A 17,055-nucleotide genomic window follows, 5' to 3' on the forward strand; every position below is an offset into this window, starting at 1 on the left:
ACTTTGAGACCTCTAACGCGGGTAGCTCAGCCGGGTTTGACCCGGCGGTTCTGCCGACGGCCTCGCCTTCGAGGGGGGAGCGTCCCCCGTGTTCAGGCCGAATTTTGTGCATTTCGAACCGTGGGAAGTTGCCCAAAAGTCGATGGGAGTGAATGTGACTGCTCAACCCGACTTTGAGACTTGTAAGCCGGGTAGCTCAGCCGGGTTTGACCCGGCGGTTCTGCCGACGGTCTCGTCTTCGAGGCGGGTGCCTCCCCCGTGTACAGGCCGATTTTCATGCATTTCGTACCGTGGGAAGCGGTCCAAAAGGGGATGGGAGTGAACGTGACTGCTCATACCGACTTTGGCGCTTCCGAGCCGGGTAGCTCAGCCGGGTTTGACCCGGCGGTTCTGCCGACGGTCTCGTCTTCGAGGCGGGTGCCTCTCCCGTGTACAGGCCGATTTTCGTGCATTTCCAACCGTGGGAAGTGGTCCAAAAGGGAATGGGGGTGGACGTGACTGCTCAACCCGGCTTTGAGACTTGTAAGCCGGGTAGCTCAGCCGGGTTTGACCCGGCGGTTCTGCCGACGGTCCCGCCTTCGAGGGCGGACCCTCCCCCGTGTACAGGCCGATTTTCGTGCATTTCCAACGGTGGGAAGAGGTCCAAAAGGGGATGGGAGTGAACGTGACTGCTCAACCCGACTCTGAGGCTTCTAACCCGGGTAGCTCGGCCGGGTTTGACCCGTCGATTCTGCCGATGGTCTCGTTTTGGAGGGGGGAGCCTCCCCCGTGTTCAGTCCGATTTTCGTGCATTTCGAACCGTGGGAAGCGGCCCAAAAGGGGATGGGAGTGAATGTGACTGCTCATACCGACTTTGGCGCTTCCGAGCCTGGTAGCTCAGCCGGGTTTGATCCGGCGGTTCTGCCGACGGTCTCGTCTTCGAGGCGGCTCCCTCCCCCGTGTACAGGCCGATTTTCATGCATTTCGTACCGTGGGAAGTGGTCCAAAAGGGAATGGGGGTGGACGTGACTGCTCATACCGACATCGAGACTTGTAAGCCGTGTAGCTCGGCCGGGTTTGATCCGGCGGGTCTGCCGACGGTCTCGTCTTCGAGAGGGGGGCCTCCCCCGTGTACAGGCCGATTTTCGTGCATTTCCAACGGTGGGAAGAGGTTCAAAAGGGGATGGGGGTGAATGTGACTGCTCAACCCGACTCTGAGGCTTCTAACCCGGGTAGCTCGGCCGGGTTTGATCCGGCGGTTCTGCCGACGGTCTCGTCTTCGAGGCCGGTGCCTCCCCCGTGTACAGGCCGATTTTCGTGCATTTCCAACGGTGGGAAGTGGTCCAAAAGGGAATGGGGGTGGACGTGTCTGCTCATACCGACTTTGAGACTTGTAAGCCGGGTAGCTCAGCCGGGTTTGTTCCGGCGGTTCTGCCGACGGTCTCGTCATCGAGGGGGGAGCCTCCCCCGTGTCCAGGCCGATTTTCATGCATTTCCAACCGTGGGAAGTGGTCCAAAAGGGAATGGGGGTGAATGTGACTGCTCATACCGACTTTGAGACTTTTAAGCCGGGTAGCTCAGCCGGGTTTGACCCGGCGGTTCTGCCGACGGCCTCGCCTTCGAGGGGGGAGCGTCCCCCGTGTTCAGGCCGAATTTTGTGCATTTCGAACCGTGGGAAGTTGCCCAAAAGTCGATGGGAGTGAATGTGACTGCTCAACCCGACTTTGAGACTTGTAAGCCGGGTAGCTCAGCCGGGTTTGACCCGGCGGTTCTGCCGACGGTCTCGTCTTCGAGGCGGGTGCCTCCCCCGTGTACAGGCCGATTTTCATGCATTTCGTACCGTGGGAAGCGGTCCAAAAGGGGATGGGAGTGAACGTGACTGCTCATACCGACTTTGGCGCTTCCGAGCCGGGTAGCTCAGCCGGGTTTGACCCGGCGGTTCTGCCGACGGTCTCGTCTTCGAGGCGGGTGCCTCTCCCGTGTACAGGCCGATTTTCGTGCATTTCCAACCGTGGGAAGTGGTCCAAAAGGGAATGGGGGTGGACGTGACTGCTCAACCCGGCTTTGAGACTTGTAAGCCGGGTAGCTCAGCCGGGTTTGACCCGGCGGTTCTGCCGACGGTCCCGCCTTCGAGGGCGGACCCTCCCCCGTGTACAGGCCGATTTTCGTGCATTTCCAACGGTGGGAAGAGGTCCAAAAGGGGATGGGAGTGAACGTGACTGCTCAACCCGACTCTGAGGCTTCTAACCCGGGTAGCTCGGCCGGGTTTGACCCGTCGATTCTGCCGATGGTCTCGTTTTGGAGGGGGGAGCCTCCCCCGTGTTCAGTCCGATTTTCGTGCATTTCGAACCGTGGGAAGCGGCCCAAAAGGGGATGGGAGTGAATGTGACTGCTCATACCGACTTTGGCGCTTCCGAGCCTGGTAGCTCAGCCGGGTTTGATCCGGCGGTTCTGCCGACGGTCTCGTCTTCGAGGCGGCTCCCTCCCCCGTGTACAGGCCGATTTTCATGCATTTCGTACCGTGGGAAGTGGTCCAAAAGGGAATGGGGGTGGACGTGACTGCTCATACCGACATCGAGACTTGTAAGCCGTGTAGCTCGGCCGGGTTTGATCCGGCGGGTCTGCCGACGGTCTCGTCTTCGAGAGGGGGGCCTCCCCCGTGTACAGGCCGATTTTCGTGCATTTCCAACGGTGGGAAGAGGTTCAAAAGGGGATGGGGGTGAATGTGACTGCTCAACCCGACTCTGAGGCTTCTAACCCGGGTAGCTCGGCCGGGTTTGATCCGGCGGTTCTGCCGACGGTCTCGTCTTCGAGGCCGGTGCCTCCCCCGTGTACAGGCCGATTTTCGTGCATTTCCAACGGTGGGAAGTGGTCCAAAAGGGAATGGGGGTGGACGTGTCTGCTCATACCGACTTTGAGACTTGTAAGCCGGGTAGCTCAGCCGGGTTTGTTCCGGCGGTTCTGCCGACGGTCTCGTCATCGAGGGGGGAGCCTCCCCCGTGTCCAGGCCGATTTTCATGCATTTCCAACCGTGGGAAGTGGTCCAAAAGGGAATGGGGGTGAATGTGACTGCTCATACCGACTTTGAGACTTTTAAGCCGGGTAGCTCAGCCGGGTTTGACCCGGCGGTTCTGCCGACGGCCTCGCCTTCGAGGGGGGAGCGTCCCCCGTGTTCAGGCCGAATTTTGTGCATTTCGAACCGTGGGAAGTTGCCCAAAAGTCGATGGGAGTGAATGTGACTGCTCAACCCGACTTTGAGACTTGTAAGCCGGGTAGCTCAGCCGGGTTTGACCCGGCGGTTCTGCCGACGGTCTCGTCTTCGAGGCGGGTGCCTCCCCCGTGTACAGGCCGATTTTCATGCATTTCGTACCGTGGGAAGCGGTCCAAAAGGGGATGGGAGTGAACGTGACTGCTCATACCGACTTTGGCGCTTCCGAGCCGGGTAGCTCAGCCGGGTTTGACCCGGCGGTTCTGCCGACGGTCTCGTCTTCGAGGCGGGTGCCTCTCCCGTGTACAGGCCGATTTTCGTGCATTTCCAACCGTGGGAAGTGGTCCAAAAGGGAATGGGGGTGGACGTGACTGCTCAACCCGGCTTTGAGACTTGTAAGCCGGGTAGCTCAGCCGGGTTTGACCCGGCGGTTCTGCCGACGGTCCCGCCTTCGAGGGCGGACCCTCCCCCGTGTACAGGCCGATTTTCGTGCATTTCCAACGGTGGGAAGAGGTCCAAAAGGGGATGGGAGTGAACGTGACTGCTCAACCCGACTCTGAGGCTTCTAACCCGGGTAGCTCGGCCGGGTTTGACCCGTCGATTCTGCCGATGGTCTCGTTTTGGAGGGGGGAGCCTCCCCCGTGTTCAGTCCGATTTTCGTGCATTTCGAACCGTGGGAAGCGGCCCAAAAGGGGATGGGAGTGAATGTGACTGCTCATACCGACTTTGGCGCTTCCGAGCCTGGTAGCTCAGCCGGGTTTGATCCGGCGGTTCTGCCGACGGTCTCGTCTTCGAGGCGGCTCCCTCCCCCGTGTACAGGCCGATTTTCATGCATTTCGTACCGTGGGAAGTGGTCCAAAAGGGAATGGGGGTGGACGTGACTGCTCATACCGACATCGAGACTTGTAAGCCGTGTAGCTCGGCCGGGTTTGATCCGGCGGGTCTGCCGACGGTCTCGTCTTCGAGAGGGGGGCCTCCCCCGTGTACAGGCCGATTTTCGTGCATTTCCAACGGTGGGAAGAGGTTCAAAAGGGGATGGGGGTGAATGTGACTGCTCAACCCGACTCTGAGGCTTCTAACCCGGGTAGCTCGGCCGGGTTTGATCCGGCGGTTCTGCCGACGGTCTCGTCTTCGAGGCCGGTGCCTCCCCCGTGTACAGGCCGATTTTCGTGCATTTCCAACGGTGGGAAGTGGTCCAAAAGGGAATGGGGGTGGACGTGTCTGCTCATACCGACTTTGAGACTTGTAAGCCGGGTAGCTCGGCCGGGTTTGATCCGGCGGTTCTGCCGACGGTCTCGTCTTCGAGGCCGGTGCCTCCCCCGTGTACAGGCCGATTTTCGTGCATTTCCAACGGTGGGAAGTGGTCCAAAAGGGAATGGGGGTGGACGTGTCTGCTCATACCGACTTTGAGACTTGTAAGCCGGGTAGCTCAGCCGGGTTTGTTCCGGCGGTTCTGCCGACGGTCTCGTCATCGAGGGGGGAGCCTCCCCCGTGTCCAGGCCGATTTTCATGCATTTCCAACCGTGGGAAGTGGTCCAAAAGGGAATGGGGGTGAATGTGACTGCTCATACCGACTTTGAGACTTTTAAGCCGGGTAGCTCAGCCGGGTTTGACCCGGCGGTTCTGCCGACGGCCTCGCCTTCGAGGGGGGAGCGTCCCCCGTGTTCAGGCCGAATTTTGTGCATTTCGAACCGTGGGAAGTTGCCCAAAAGTCGATGGGAGTGAATGTGACTGCTCAACCCGACTTTGAGACTTGTAAGCCGGGTAGCTCAGCCGGGTTTGACCCGGCGGTTCTGCCGACGGTCTCGTCTTCGAGGCGGGTGCCTCCCCCGTGTACAGGCCGATTTTCATGCATTTCGTACCGTGGGAAGCGGTCCAAAAGGGGATGGGAGTGAACGTGACTGCTCATACCGACTTTGGCGCTTCCGAGCCGGGTAGCTCAGCCGGGTTTGACCCGGCGGTTCTGCCGACGGTCTCGTCTTCGAGGCGGGTGCCTCTCCCGTGTACAGGCCGATTTTCGTGCATTTCCAACCGTGGGAAGTGGTCCAAAAGGGAATGGGGGTGGACGTGACTGCTCAACCCGGCTTTGAGACTTGTAAGCCGGGTAGCTCAGCCGGGTTTGACCCGGCGGTTCTGCCGACGGTCCCGCCTTCGAGGGCGGACCCTCCCCCGTGTACAGGCCGATTTTCGTGCATTTCCAACGGTGGGAAGAGGTCCAAAAGGGGATGGGAGTGAACGTGACTGCTCAACCCGACTCTGAGGCTTCTAACCCGGGTAGCTCGGCCGGGTTTGACCCGTCGATTCTGCCGATGGTCTCGTTTTGGAGGGGGGAGCCTCCCCCGTGTTCAGTCCGATTTTCGTGCATTTCGAACCGTGGGAAGCGGCCCAAAAGGGGATGGGAGTGAATGTGACTGCTCATACCGACTTTGGCGCTTCCGAGCCTGGTAGCTCAGCCGGGTTTGATCCGGCGGTTCTGCCGACGGTCTCGTCTTCGAGGCGGCTCCCTCCCCCGTGTACAGGCCGATTTTCATGCATTTCGTACCGTGGGAAGTGGTCCAAAAGGGAATGGGGGTGGACGTGACTGCTCATACCGACATCGAGACTTGTAAGCCGTGTAGCTCGGCCGGGTTTGATCCGGCGGGTCTGCCGACGGTCTCGTCTTCGAGAGGGGGGCCTCCCCCGTGTACAGGCCGATTTTCGTGCATTTCCAACGGTGGGAAGAGGTTCAAAAGGGGATGGGGGTGAATGTGACTGCTCAACCCGACTCTGAGGCTTCTAACCCGGGTAGCTCGGCCGGGTTTGATCCGGCGGTTCTGCCGACGGTCTCGTCTTCGAGGCCGGTGCCTCCCCCGTGTACAGGCCGATTTTCGTGCATTTCCAACGGTGGGAAGTGGTCCAAAAGGGAATGGGGGTGAATGTGACTGCTCATACCGACTTTGAGACTTTTAAGCCGGGTAGCTCAGCCGGGTTTGACCCGGCGGTTCTGCCGACGGCCTCGCCTTCGAGGGGGGAGCGTCCCCCGTGTTCAGGCCGAATTTTGTGCATTTCGAACCGTGGGAAGTTGCCCAAAAGTCGATGGGAGTGAATGTGACTGCTCAACCCGACTTTGAGACTTGTAAGCCGGGTAGCTCAGCCGGGTTTGACCCGGCGGTTCTGCCGACGGTCTCGTCTTCGAGGCGGGTGCCTCCCCCGTGTACAGGCCGATTTTCATGCATTTCGTACCGTGGGAAGCGGTCCAAAAGGGGATGGGAGTGAACGTGACTGCTCATACCGACTTTGGCGCTTCCGAGCCGGGTAGCTCAGCCGGGTTTGACCCGGCGGTTCTGCCGACGGTCTCGTCTTCGAGGCGGGTGCCTCTCCCGTGTACAGGCCGATTTTCGTGCATTTCCAACCGTGGGAAGTGGTCCAAAAGGGAATGGGGGTGGACGTGACTGCTCAACCCGGCTTTGAGACTTGTAAGCCGGGTAGCTCAGCCGGGTTTGACCCGGCGGTTCTGCCGACGGTCCCGCCTTCGAGGGCGGACCCTCCCCCGTGTACAGGCCGATTTTCGTGCATTTCCAACGGTGGGAAGAGGTCCAAAAGGGGATGGGAGTGAACGTGACTGCTCAACCCGACTCTGAGGCTTCTAACCCGGGTAGCTCGGCCGGGTTTGACCCGTCGATTCTGCCGATGGTCTCGTTTTGGAGGGGGGAGCCTCCCCCGTGTTCAGTCCGATTTTCGTGCATTTCGAACCGTGGGAAGCGGCCCAAAAGGGGATGGGAGTGAATGTGACTGCTCATACCGACTTTGGCGCTTCCGAGCCTGGTAGCTCAGCCGGGTTTGACCCGGCGGTTCTGCCGACGGTCTCGTCTTCGAGGCGGGTGCCTCCCCCGTGTACAGGCCGATTTTCATGCATTTCGTACCGTGGGAAGCGGTCCAAAAGGGGATGGGAGTGAACGTGACTGCTCATACCGACTTTGGCGCTTCCGAGCCGGGTAGCTCAGCCGGGTTTGACCCGGCGGTTCTGCCGACGGTCTCGTCTTCGAGGCGGGTGCCTCTCCCGTGTACAGGCCGATTTTCGTGCATTTCCAACCGTGGGAAGTGGTCCAAAAGGGAATGGGGGTGGACGTGACTGCTCAACCCGGCTTTGAGACTTGTAAGCCGGGTAGCTCAGCCGGGTTTGACCCGGCGGTTCTGCCGACGGTCCCGCCTTCGAGGGCGGACCCTCCCCCGTGTACAGGCCGATTTTCGTGCATTTCCAACGGTGGGAAGAGGTCCAAAAGGGGATGGGAGTGAACGTGACTGCTCAACCCGACTCTGAGGCTTCTAACCCGGGTAGCTCGGCCGGGTTTGACCCGTCGATTCTGCCGATGGTCTCGTTTTGGAGGGGGGAGCCTCCCCCGTGTTCAGTCCGATTTTCGTGCATTTCGAACCGTGGGAAGCGGCCCAAAAGGGGATGGGAGTGAATGTGACTGCTCATACCGACTTTGGCGCTTCCGAGCCTGGTAGCTCAGCCGGGTTTGATCCGGCGGTTCTGCCGACGGTCTCGTCTTCGAGGCGGCTCCCTCCCCCGTGTACAGGCCGATTTTCATGCATTTCGTACCGTGGGAAGTGGTCCAAAAGGGAATGGGGGTGGACGTGACTGCTCATACCGACATCGAGACTTGTAAGCCGTGTAGCTCGGCCGGGTTTGATCCGGCGGGTCTGCCGACGGTCTCGTCTTCGAGAGGGGGGCCTCCCCCGTGTACAGGCCGATTTTCGTGCATTTCCAACGGTGGGAAGAGGTTCAAAAGGGGATGGGGGTGAATGTGACTGCTCAACCCGACTCTGAGGCTTCTAACCCGGGTAGCTCGGCCGGGTTTGATCCGGCGGTTCTGCCGACGGTCTCGTCTTCGAGGCCGGTGCCTCCCCCGTGTACAGGCCGATTTTCGTGCATTTCCAACGGTGGGAAGTGGTCCAAAAGGGAATGGGGGTGGACGTGTCTGCTCATACCGACTTTGAGACTTGTAAGCCGGGTAGCTCAGCCGGGTTTGTTCCGGCGGTTCTGCCGACGGTCTCGTCATCGAGGGGGGAGCCTCCCCCGTGTCCAGGCCGATTTTCATGCATTTCCAACCGTGGGAAGTGGTCCAAAAGGGAATGGGGGTGAATGTGACTGCTCATACCGACTTTGAGACTTTTAAGCCGGGTAGCTCAGCCGGGTTTGACCCGGCGGTTCTGCCGACGGCCTCGCCTTCGAGGGGGGAGCGTCCCCCGTGTTCAGGCCGAATTTTGTGCATTTCGAACCGTGGGAAGTTGCCCAAAAGTCGATGGGAGTGAATGTGACTGCTCAACCCGACTTTGAGACTTGTAAGCCGGGTAGCTCAGCCGGGTTTGACCCGGCGGTTCTGCCGACGGTCTCGTCTTCGAGGCGGGTGCCTCCCCCGTGTACAGGCCGATTTTCATGCATTTCGTACCGTGGGAAGCGGTCCAAAAGGGGATGGGAGTGAACGTGACTGCTCATACCGACTTTGGCGCTTCCGAGCCGGGTAGCTCAGCCGGGTTTGACCCGGCGGTTCTGCCGACGGTCTCGTCTTCGAGGCGGGTGCCTCTCCCGTGTACAGGCCGATTTTCGTGCATTTCCAACCGTGGGAAGTGGTCCAAAAGGGAATGGGGGTGGACGTGACTGCTCAACCCGGCTTTGAGACTTGTAAGCCGGGTAGCTCAGCCGGGTTTGACCCGGCGGTTCTGCCGACGGTCCCGCCTTCGAGGGCGGACCCTCCCCCGTGTACAGGCCGATTTTCGTGCATTTCCAACGGTGGGAAGAGGTCCAAAAGGGGATGGGAGTGAACGTGACTGCTCAACCCGACTCTGAGGCTTCTAACCCGGGTAGCTCGGCCGGGTTTGACCCGTCGATTCTGCCGATGGTCTCGTTTTGGAGGGGGGAGCCTCCCCCGTGTTCAGTCCGATTTTCGTGCATTTCGAACCGTGGGAAGCGGCCCAAAAGGGGATGGGAGTGAATGTGACTGCTCATACCGACTTTGGCGCTTCCGAGCCTGGTAGCTCAGCCGGGTTTGATCCGGCGGTTCTGCCGACGGTCTCGTCTTCGAGGCGGCTCCCTCCCCCGTGTACAGGCCGATTTTCATGCATTTCGTACCGTGGGAAGTGGTCCAAAAGGGAATGGGGGTGGACGTGACTGCTCATACCGACATCGAGACTTGTAAGCCGTGTAGCTCGGCCGGGTTTGATCCGGCGGGTCTGCCGACGGTCTCGTCTTCGAGAGGGGGGCCTCCCCCGTGTACAGGCCGATTTTCGTGCATTTCCAACGGTGGGAAGAGGTTCAAAAGGGGATGGGGGTGAATGTGACTGCTCAACCCGACTCTGAGGCTTCTAACCCGGGTAGCTCGGCCGGGTTTGATCCGGCGGTTCTGCCGACGGTCTCGTCTTCGAGGCCGGTGCCTCCCCCGTGTACAGGCCGATTTTCGTGCATTTCCAACGGTGGGAAGTGGTCCAAAAGGGAATGGGGGTGAATGTGACTGCTCATACCGACTTTGAGACTTTTAAGCCGGGTAGCTCAGCCGGGTTTGACCCGGCGGTTCTGCCGACGGCCTCGCCTTCGAGGGGGGAGCGTCCCCCGTGTTCAGGCCGAATTTTGTGCATTTCGAACCGTGGGAAGTTGCCCAAAAGTCGATGGGAGTGAATGTGACTGCTCAACCCGACTTTGAGACTTGTAAGCCGGGTAGCTCAGCCGGGTTTGACCCGGCGGTTCTGCCGACGGTCTCGTCTTCGAGGCGGGTGCCTCCCCCGTGTACAGGCCGATTTTCATGCATTTCGTACCGTGGGAAGCGGTCCAAAAGGGGATGGGAGTGAACGTGACTGCTCATACCGACTTTGGCGCTTCCGAGCCGGGTAGCTCAGCCGGGTTTGACCCGGCGGTTCTGCCGACGGTCTCGTCTTCGAGGCGGGTGCCTCTCCCGTGTACAGGCCGATTTTCGTGCATTTCCAACCGTGGGAAGTGGTCCAAAAGGGAATGGGGGTGGACGTGACTGCTCAACCCGGCTTTGAGACTTGTAAGCCGGGTAGCTCAGCCGGGTTTGACCCGGCGGTTCTGCCGACGGTCCCGCCTTCGAGGGCGGACCCTCCCCCGTGTACAGGCCGATTTTCGTGCATTTCCAACGGTGGGAAGAGGTCCAAAAGGGGATGGGAGTGAACGTGACTGCTCAACCCGACTCTGAGGCTTCTAACCCGGGTAGCTCGGCCGGGTTTGACCCGTCGATTCTGCCGATGGTCTCGTTTTGGAGGGGGGAGCCTCCCCCGTGTTCAGTCCGATTTTCGTGCATTTCGAACCGTGGGAAGCGGCCCAAAAGGGGATGGGAGTGAATGTGACTGCTCATACCGACTTTGGCGCTTCCGAGCCTGGTAGCTCAGCCGGGTTTGACCCGGCGGTTCTGCCGACGGTCTCGTCTTCGAGGCGGGTGCCTCCCCCGTGTACAGGCCGATTTTCATGCATTTCGTACCGTGGGAAGCGGTCCAAAAGGGGATGGGAGTGAACGTGACTGCTCATACCGACTTTGGCGCTTCCGAGCCGGGTAGCTCAGCCGGGTTTGACCCGGCGGTTCTGCCGACGGTCTCGTCTTCGAGGCGGGTGCCTCTCCCGTGTACAGGCCGATTTTCGTGCATTTCCAACCGTGGGAAGTGGTCCAAAAGGGAATGGGGGTGGACGTGACTGCTCAACCCGGCTTTGAGACTTGTAAGCCGGGTAGCTCAGCCGGGTTTGACCCGGCGGTTCTGCCGACGGTCCCGCCTTCGAGGGCGGACCCTCCCCCGTGTACAGGCCGATTTTCGTGCATTTCCAACGGTGGGAAGAGGTCCAAAAGGGGATGGGAGTGAACGTGACTGCTCAACCCGACTCTGAGGCTTCTAACCCGGGTAGCTCGGCCGGGTTTGACCCGTCGATTCTGCCGATGGTCTCGTTTTGGAGGGGGGAGCCTCCCCCGTGTTCAGTCCGATTTTCGTGCATTTCGAACCGTGGGAAGCGGCCCAAAAGGGGATGGGAGTGAATGTGACTGCTCATACCGACTTTGGCGCTTCCGAGCCTGGTAGCTCAGCCGGGTTTGATCCGGCGGTTCTGCCGACGGTCTCGTCTTCGAGGCGGCTCCCTCCCCCGTGTACAGGCCGATTTTCATGCATTTCGTACCGTGGGAAGTGGTCCAAAAGGGAATGGGGGTGGACGTGACTGCTCATACCGACATCGAGACTTGTAAGCCGTGTAGCTCGGCCGGGTTTGATCCGTCGGGTCTGCCGACGGTCTCGTCTTCGAGAGGGGGGCCTCCCCCGTGTACAGGCCGATTTTCGTGCATTTCCAACGGTGGGAAGAGGTTCAAAAGGGGATGGGGGTGAATGTGACTGCTCAACCCGACTCTGAGGCTTCTAACCCGGGTAGCTCGGCCGGGTTTGATCCGGCGGTTCTGCCGACGGTCTCGTCTTCGAGGCCGGTGCCTCCCCCGTGTACAGGCCGATTTTCGTGCATTTCCAACGGTGGGAAGTGGTCCAAAAGGGAATGGGGGTGGACGTGTCTGCTCATACCGACTTTGAGACTTGTAAGCCGGGTAGCTCAGCCGGGTTTGTTCCGGCGGTTCTGCCGACGGTCTCGTCATCGAGGGGGGAGCCTCCCCCGTGTCCAGGCCGATTTTCATGCATTTCCAACCGTGGGAAGTGGTCCAAAAGGGAATGGGGGTGAATGTGACTGCTCATACCGACTTTGAGAATTTTAAGCCGGGTAGCTCAGCCGGGTTTGACCCGGCGGTTCTGCCGACGGCCTCGCCTTCGAGGGGGGAGCGTCCCCCGTGTTCAGGCCGAATTTTGTGCATTTCGAACCGTGGGAAGTTGCCCAAAAGTCGATGGGAGTGAATGTGACTGCTCAACCCGACTTTGAGACTTGTAAGCCGGGTAGCTCAGCCGGGTTTGACCCGGCGGTTCTGCCGACGGTCTCGTCTTCGAGGCGGGTGCCTCCCCCGTGTACAGGCCGATTTTCATGCATTTCGTACCGTGGGAAGCGGTCCAAAAGGGGATGGGAGTGAACGTGACTGCTCATACCGACTTTGGCGCTTCCGAGCCGGGTAGCTCAGCCGGGTTTGACCCGGCGGTTCTGCCGACGGTCTCGTCTTCGAGGCGGGTGCCTCTCCCGTGTACAGGCCGATTTTCGTGCATTTCCAACCGTGGGAAGTGGTCCAAAAGGGAATGGGGGTGGACGTGACTGCTCAACCCGGCTTTGAGACTTGTAAGCCGGGTAGCTCAGCCGGGTTTGACCCGGCGGTTCTGCCGACGGTCCCGCCTTCGAGGGCGGACCCTCCCCCGTGTACAGGCCGATTTTCGTGCATTTCCAACGGTGGGAAGAGGTCCAAAAGGGGATGGGAGTGAACGTGACTGCTCAACCCGACTCTGAGGCTTCTAACCCGGGTAGCTCGGCCGGGTTTGACCCGTCGATTCTGCCGATGGTCTCGTTTTGGAGGGGGGAGCCTCCCCCGTGTTCAGTCCGATTTTCGTGCATTTCGAACCGTGGGAAGCGGCCCAAAAGGGGATGGGAGTGAATGTGACTGCTCATACCGACTTTGGCGCTTCCGAGCCTGGTAGCTCAGCCGGGTTTGATCCGGCGGTTCTGCCGACGGTCTCGTCTTCGAGGCGGCTCCCTCCCCCGTGTACAGGCCGATTTTCATGCATTTCGTACCGTGGGAAGTGGTCCAAAAGGGAATGGGGGTGGACGTGACTGCTCATACCGACATCGAGACTTGTAAGCCGTGTAGCTCGGCCGGGTTTGATCCGGCGGGTCTGCCGACGGTCTCGTCTTCGAGAGGGGGGCCTCCCCCGTGTACAGGCCGATTTTCGTGCATTTCCAACGGTGGGAAGAGGTTCAAAAGGGGATGGGGGTGAATGTGACTGCTCAACCCGACTCTGAGGCTTCTAACCCGGGTAGCTCGGCCGGGTTTGATCCGGCGGTTCTGCCGACGGTCTCGTCTTCGAGGCCGGTGCCTCCCCCGTGTACAGGCCGATTTTCGTGCATTTCCAACGGTGGGAAGTGGTCCAAAAGGGAATGGGGGTGGACGTGTCTGCTCATACCGACTTTGAGACTTGTAAGCCGGGTAGCTCAGCCGGGTTTGTTCCGGCGGTTCTGCCGACGGTCTCGTCATCGAGGGGGGAGCCTCCCCCGTGTCCAGGCCGATTTTCATGCATTTCCAACCGTGGGAAGTGGTCCAAAAGGGAATGGGGGTGAATGTGACTGCTCATACCGACTTTGAGACTTTTAAGCCGGGTAGCTCAGCCGGGTTTGACCCGGCGGTTCTGCCGACGGCCTCGCCTTCGAGGGGGGAGCGTCCCCCGTGTTCAGGCCGAATTTTGTGCATTTCGAACCGTGGGAAGTTGCCCAAAAGTCGATGGGAGTGAATGTGACTGCTCAACCCGACTTTGAGACTTGTAAGCCGGGTAGCTCAGCCGGGTTTGACCCGGCGGTTCTGCCGACGGTCTCGTCTTCGAGGCGGGTGCCTCCCCCGTGTACAGGCCGATTTTCATGCATTTCGTACCGTGGGAAGCGGTCCAAAAGGGGATGGGAGTGAACGTGACTGCTCATACCGACTTTGGCGCTTCCGAGCCGGGTAGCTCAGCCGGGTTTGACCCGGCGGTTCTGCCGACGGTCTCGTCTTCGAGGCGGGTGCCTCTCCCGTGTACAGGCCGATTTTCGTGCATTTCCAACCGTGGGAAGTGGTCCAAAAGGGAATGGGGGTGGACGTGACTGCTCAACCCGGCTTTGAGACTTGTAAGCCGGGTAGCTCAGCCGGGTTTGACCCGGCGGTTCTGCCGACGGTCCCGCCTTCGAGGGCGGACCCTCCCCCGTGTACAGGCCGATTTTCGTGCATTTCCAACGGTGGGAAGAGGTCCAAAAGGGGATGGGAGTGAACGTGACTGCTCAACCCGACTCTGAGGCTTCTAACCCGGGTAGCTCGGCCGGGTTTGACCCGTCGATTCTGCCGATGGTCTCGTTTTGGAGGGGGGAGCCTCCCCCGTGTTCAGTCCGATTTTCGTGCATTTCGAACCGTGGGAAGCGGCCCAAAAGGGGATGGGAGTGAATGTGACTGCTCATACCGACTTTGGCGCTTCCGAGCCTGGTAGCTCAGCCGGGTTTGATCCGGCGGTTCTGCCGACGGTCTCGTCTTCGAGGCGGCTCCCTCCCCCGTGTACAGGCCGATTTTCATGCATTTCGTACCGTGGGAAGTGGTCCAAAAGGGAATGGGGGTGGACGTGACTGCTCATACCGACATCGAGACTTGTAAGCCGTGTAGCTCGGCCGGGTTTGATCCGGCGGGTCTGCCGACGGTCTCGTCTTCGAGAGGGGGGCCTCCCCCGTGTACAGGCCGATTTTCGTGCATTTCCAACGGTGGGAAGAGGTTCAAAAGGGGATGGGGGTGAATGTGACTGCTCAACCCGACTCTGAGGCTTCTAACCCGGGTAGCTCGGCCGGGTTTGATCCGGCGGTTCTGCCGACGGTCTCGTCTTCGAGGCCGGTGCCTCCCCCGTGTACAGGCCGATTTTCGTGCATTTCCAACGGTGGGAAGTGGTCCAAAAGGGAATGGGGGTGGACGTGTCTGCTCATACCGACTTTGAGACTTGTAAGCCGGGTAGCTCAGCCGGGTTTGTTCCGGCGGTTCTGCCGACGGTCTCGTCATCGAGGGGGGAGCCTCCCCCGTGTCCAGGCCGATTTTCATGCATTTCCAACCGTGGGAAGTGGTCCAAAAGGGAATGGGGGTGAATGTGACTGCTCATACCGACTTTGAGACTTTTAAGCCGGGTAGCTCAGCCGGGTTTGACCCGGCGGTTCTGCCGACGGCCTCGCCTTCGAGGGGGGAGCGTCCCCCGTGTTCAGGCCGAATTTTGTGCATTTCGAACCGTGGGAAGTTGCCCAAAAGTCGATGGGAGTGAATGTGACTGCTCAACCCGACTTTGAGACTTGTAAGCCGGGTAGCTCAGCCGGGTTTGACCCGGCGGTTCTGCCGACGGTCTCGTCTTCGAGGCGGGTGCCTCCCCCGTGTACAGGCCGATTTTCATGCATTTCGTACCGTGGGAAGCGGTCCAAAAGGGGATGGGAGTGAACGTGACTGCTCATACCGACTTTGGCGCTTCCGAGCCGGGTAGCTCAGCCGGGTTTGACCCGGCGGTTCTGCCGACGGTCTCGTCTTCGAGGCGGGTGCCTCTCCCGTGTACAGGCCGATTTTCGTGCATTTCCAACCGTGGGAAGTGGTCCAAAAGGGAATGGGGGTGGACGTGACTGCTCAACCCGGCTTTGAGACTTGTAAGCCGGGTAGCTCAGCCGGGTTTGACCCGGCGGTTCTGCCGACGGTCCCGCCTTCGAGGGCGGACCCTCCCCCGTGTACAGGCCGATTTTCGTGCATTTCCAACGGTGGGAAGAGGTCCAAAAGGGGATGGGAGTGAACGTGACTGCTCAACCCGACTCTGAGGCTTCTAACCCGGGTAGCTCGGCCGGGTTTGACCCGTCGATTCTGCCGATGGTCTCGTTTTGGAGGGGGGAGCCTCCCCCGTGTTCAGTCCGATTTTCGTGCATTTCGAACCGTGGGAAGCGGCCCAAAAGGGGATGGGAGTGAATGTGACTGCTCATACCGACTTTGGCGCTTCCGAGCCTGGTAGCTCAGCCGGGTTTGATCCGGCGGTTCTGCCGACGGTCTCGTCTTCGAGGCGGCTCCCTCCCCCGTGTACAGGCCGATTTTCATGCATTTCGTACCGTGGGAAGTGGTCCAAAAGGGAATGGGGGTGGACGTGACTGCTCATACCGACATCGAGACTTGTAAGCCGTGTAGCTCGGCCGGGTTTGATCCGGCGGGTCTGCCGACGGTCTCGTCTTCGAGAGGGGGGCCTCCCCCGTGTACAGGCCGATTTTCGTGCATTTCCAACGGTGGGAAGAGGTTCAAAAGGGGATGGGGGTGAATGTGACTGCTCAACCCGACTCTGAGGCTTCTAACCCGGGTAGCTCGGCCGGGTTTGATCCGGCGGTTCTGCCGACGGTCTCGTCTTCGAGGCCGGTGCCTCCCCCGTGTACAGGCCGATTTTCGTGCATTTCCAACGGTGGGAAGTGGTCCAAAAGGGAATGGGGGTGGACGTGTCTGCTCATACCGACTTTGAGACTTGTAAGCCGGGTAGCTCAGCCGGGTTTGTTCCGGCGGTTCTGCCGACGGTCTCGTCATCGAGGGGGGAGCCTCCCCCGTGTCCAGGCCGATTTTCATGCATTTCCAACCGTGGGAAGTGGTCCAAAAGGGAATGGGGGTGAATGTGACTGCTCATACCGACTTTGAGACTTTTAAGCCGGGTAGCTCAGCCGGGTTTGACCCGGCGGTTCTGCCGACGGCCTCGCCTTCGAGGGGGGAGCGTCCCCCGTGTTCAGGCCGAATTTTGTGCATTTCGAACCGTGGGAAGTTGCCCAAAAGTCGATGGGAGTGAATGTGACTGCTCAACCCGACTTTGAGACTTGTAAGCCGGGTAGCTCAGCCGGGTTTGACCCGGCGGTTCTGCCGACGGTCTCGTCTTCGAGGCGGGTGCCTCCCCCGTGTACAGGCCGATTTTCATGCATTTCGTACCGTGGGAAGCGGTCCAAAAGGGGATGGGAGTGAACGTGACTGCTCATACCGACTTTGGCGCTTCCGAGCCGGGTAGCTCAGCCGGGTTTGACCCGGCGGTTCTGCCGACGGTCTCGTCTTCGAGGCGGGTGCCTCTCCCGTGTACAGGCCGATTTTCGTGCATTTCCAACCGTGGGAAGTGGTCCAAAAGGGAATGGGGGTGGACGTGACTGCTCAACCCGGCTTTGAGACTTGTAAGCCGGGTAGCTCAGCCGGGTTTGACCCGGCGGTTCTGCC

The sequence above is a fragment of the Chiloscyllium punctatum genome, unplaced genomic scaffold (genome assembly GCF_047496795.1).
Source record: "Chiloscyllium punctatum isolate Juve2018m unplaced genomic scaffold, sChiPun1.3 scaffold_496, whole genome shotgun sequence".
In the NCBI taxonomy this organism is placed as follows: domain Eukaryota; kingdom Metazoa; phylum Chordata; class Chondrichthyes; order Orectolobiformes; family Hemiscylliidae; genus Chiloscyllium; species Chiloscyllium punctatum.